Below are 4565 nucleotides of genomic sequence, written 5' to 3' on the forward strand. Positions count from 1 at the left end.
CTGTTGGTCCAGAGGGCTCCAGGCAGGTTCCTCTTGGGTCAAGAATGTGAGCAGAAGTGGTGGTCTCCCATGTGCTCTGAAGATTATCTGCACTTCTGAGATTCCAGCTCTCTCTCCCAGGGTATCTGTGTACAGATAGCTGTGGCACTGGGTCAGCTCTGGGTGCGGTGATATTTTTCTTATAAGGTAACTGATTAGTTTTGACCTGGTCTCTCTCACCCCCAAGAAGAGGTAGAATGTCTTGTGGGCTCATTTGGATTTGGGAGGCAGCACATTCCACACTTTGGTTGTGTGCTATTCCAACACATACACCAAGAGTATCAGAAAGTCATTAGTTTTGAATAGGACCAGGAATATCAGAAGGCTCTTCCACAGGTCCAGGCTGCTGTACAGGCTGCTAGGCCAATTGTGCCACATGATTTATCAGGCCCTTGGGATTTTGAAACAAAGCCCATTGTTATCTGAAGACTGTTTCTCTACCTTTGAGAAGCAACTCGCAGTCTGCTATTGTGCCTTACTTAGTCGGAACTGAACATTTCACAATGGGCCATAAAGTTTTCATGTGAAATGAACTGTCAATCACAAGCTGGGTATTATATGATCTGTCAAACCACAAAGCTGGGCAAGCTCAGCAGCAATAAAGTATGTATGTGATAGGGTTTAAGCAGTTTCTTGGGGCACCATGAAGTTACATGAAGAAGTTGACAAATCCTGCTTACTACTGTTAATGTCTTATTTCCCCAAGCGTGAACCTTAGGTCTTGTTACTATTACTAATTGATCAAGAAACTGAGGACTAAGGCCTGCTTTGAAGATGGTTTTGACCCAGAAGTGGACACCCTGGAGCAGGCATGAAGGACAATGTGGAAGGGAAATTTTCACAGTGGGTAAAAATTTAGGGAGTACATGTCGTCATGATCATAAATTTTTCATGACATAAAAATGACCAGATGTGGTATCGATAAATGGACTGTACTTATGATTTGGTTGGATGGCCTGGGACTTGGAAGTATGACTGGAAAATTGGCGTGAAAGACATTTGGGGAAGGGGTATGTGGGTAACCACTTCAGATGGGCAAAGGTTGTGAAGATAGTTTTGTGCCATATAAATGCTCACCAAAAAGTGACTTCCTTAGAAGAGGAGTTTAATAATCAGGTTGATTGAATGGCCTACTCTGTGGACAGTCAGTTTCTTTTTGTAGCTATCTATATCCATTTCCTAGGTGACTGTGGTGTCAGAGAAGTTATGTATTGGCTAATAACATGGACTTTTATTCTACAAGTCTGTCCTTGTGGTGCTTGCTGAGTGCCAAATCTGCCAACATCAGAGATTAACAGCAAGGTTTTGATATGGTATCTTCCCTGGGATTATCATCCAGTGTACCTAGGGGCAAGTTGACAACACTGCACCAGTTTTGTGGTGGAAAAGACACCATTTCCCTCTTACTGAAATAGAAAATTATTCTTACTTATTTTCTTTTCTTTATATATATACTGTCTTCTGACATACCAGAAGAGGTTGTGAGACACCACGTGGTTGCTGGGTATTGAACTCAGGACCTCTGGAAGGAACATTCAGTGCTCTTAAGCACTAAGCCATCTCTTATGCCACTTTTCCAGCTTTTTAAGTTTTCCTGTCAAAACTATTCATAGACTTACAGAATGTCTTATTCACTTATCCAGACAGCCTTTCTTCTGACCAAGGAACTCATCTTACAGCCAATCAAGATTGACAGTAGATTGGAGGATATGGATCTTGAGGCAGGATATTTAATATAATAGTACAATATTCTTTCTAAAATAGTAATGATTTCATTTACTTTTTTGAAGAATTTCATATAATATATTTTGATCATGTTCTTTTCTTTCCCCGGCTCCTTCTAGGTTCTCTCCTACCTCTGTAAATACTCAACTTCTTACTCTTTCTAAAAAAACAGAACCAAATGTAATAAACCCTAGAGTTCAATTTATGCCAGCAGACTACTTCTGAGCATGGGGCTTGTCCTGAAATGTTGTTAATCTACCCAATGCCACTCCCTTCATGAAAATAGATTTTCTGTCTCCCAGGAACTATCAATTATGAATAGTTTCTTGGCAAGGAATGGGACTTCCTGCCATCTTTCCTCTTTCATGCTGGGATCTTGTCTGACTTGAGCTTGGCCAGTCTGTGTATTCTGTAACAGTGTCTGAGTTCTTGTACACATATGGCCTATAGTGTCTAGAAAACACGGCTTCCCGGAAGTCATCCACTCACTCTGGCTCTTACTGTCTGTCTTTCTGCCCTTTCCACATAGATTCCTTAACTTTAAAGGGATGGTATAATGTAGATATCTCATTTAGGGCTGAGCACTACAAAGTCTTCCATTCTCTGCATATTGACCAGTTGTGGATCTCTGTGTTAAATACTAGCTAACACATGAAGAAGATTACACTGATCTTTGGATATACCAACATATCATCAGGAGTCACATTACTACTGTGTTCATTTAGCAGAATAATAGTGGTAGGTTTTTCTCTATGGACCATTAGATATCAAAACTTGTCAGTCAGTGTCCCATAAGCTGTCCATAGAGACCTCTGCTCTACCTGATGCCCCTTGAGGAAGAGTTCAAGAGAAGGAGAAAGGACTTGAGCAGGGGGAAATGCTGCTGCCTCCACTGATCTGGTGCCTCTGCCCCAGCAGCTGCTGTTGCTCCAAGACACTGCACTGAACTATGCTGAGCCAAGCCAAGCCAAGCTGGGCTGAGCAGAGGTTAAAGTGGGGTGAGGGGTGATTGGGGGAGGGTGGAGTGAGGGTGGGGACTGGGTGAGTGGTTGGTGCGGTTAGCAAGCAGAGTGCTACAGGGGAGCTTCTGGTGGCAAAAGCTTCAGAAAGCATTCTTTTCCCAGGCAGTGTTACAGTTCTGATAACAGATGCTCTCAGACAAAGGAGTAATTCTCACACACCTTCATTCTATCTGGATAGGATCCTATATACAGCTCTGGGGTAGGTTGGGTCTGACAGCAGGTGCTTCCTGTTGGGTTGGCCTGAGATGTCTCATCTACATGAGGAAGGACTCGTGGGCACTGCCCCTATGTAACTGATGGTCACGTTTCTGTCTATGAGTGGGTTGTGGTTGTGTGACAGGGGCCTGGAGTCAGGTGCCGGCAAAGCTCCTACCATCCCTCCTGGGTCTTTGGATCTTCAAGCCCTAGCTCGACCTTACCGGGCTTCCTCTCACAGTCCACCGTCCTACACAAACTTATATTTATGAGCTTATTGACGTGTCAGTTATGGGTTCTATCTTGTTGAGCTGGGTTTAAATCCAGTTAAAAGAGTTTTAACTCCTGTAATATTCATACCACCACTGCACCAGTGAGTATATCTGGTAAGCAGGTCATTACTATGGCTAGCAGGATGTACAGCTAGGAGAGATTGATGATTTTCTTATTAAGTAGGAGAAATAACAACTTCCAGAACCTTGAACACTAGAATGTAGGGATGAAGCTTCCAGAAGGTCATCATGTATTTCACCATGTTCTATGACATAAGGATCCTCTACATCAGCGTAATTTCTAGGAACCCAGTGGTATGGGACAGACAGATATTTCTTAGAAGGTGAATGAGAATTATGGGATTTCACCCCTCCTCCCATCTAGACAAAAGCATGCTGCCTACTTGCCCTTTTGGATTTGTAGGCAGCCTATTTCCTGAGTTGACCAAGTTACTATAACACATATACCAAATGTCTCAAAAGGCTGCTGGTTTTAAGAAGGACCTGGAATAAGAGTTTTTTTTTGTTTTACAGGTCCAGGCTGCTGTACAGGATGCTAGTGCAATTGTGCTGTATGACCAGCAGACTGGATGGTACTTGAGGAATCAGTGGCAGACAGGAGTGTTTAGAGTGTTTGGCAGGACCCTATAGGTATATTCCAATGGAGATTCTTGGAATTTTGACCAAAAGTCCTACTGTTAGCTACCTGCCAAGGCCTACATGGCTGCAGAAGGGACTTCAAGACACGGTTCCCTCCTCTGCAGCAGAGCCAGCAGGGCATGGGCCTCTATGAGTGATGATGGCTGCAAGGCATAAGGCTTCTCTGTATAATAATGTACATATTTCCATGCTCTTCTTTTGGGGAATGCTTTCCCTGTTAAGGTCAATGACTCCATGATACTTAGAAACAGCATGAGTCCAGGAGGCAAGAATATGTTCCTCAGCAAAATGGTAAATGCTGTGACCTTCAAGACAGCCCTTAAGGCTGTGGGAAAGAACTCTGAAAACCTGACTTCATGAATATAAAACTCTCAAAAACAAACAAACAAACAAACAAACAAACAAAAAAGAGTATACAACTTCTCAAGTATGCAAAATATAAGAACATAATATGAATTGTATGAGGGGCTTCATGGATAAAAAAAAAAAACAAAAACAAAAAAAACAAAACAAAAAAAAAAAAAAAAAACAAAGGCAGCTGCAGTAATGAGCCAGCTCAGCTCACCAGAAAAGTTCAAAGGCAGGTAGATTTCTGAGTTCAACTCAGCCTGGGACAGAGCAAATATAGGTGCAGTCATGGTGAGAATGTTGT

The sequence above is a fragment of the Rattus norvegicus genome, chromosome 3 (assembly GCF_021556685.1).
Source record: "Rattus norvegicus strain SHRSP/BbbUtx chromosome 3, alternate assembly SHRSP_T2T, whole genome shotgun sequence".
Classification (NCBI taxonomy): domain Eukaryota; kingdom Metazoa; phylum Chordata; class Mammalia; order Rodentia; family Muridae; genus Rattus; species Rattus norvegicus.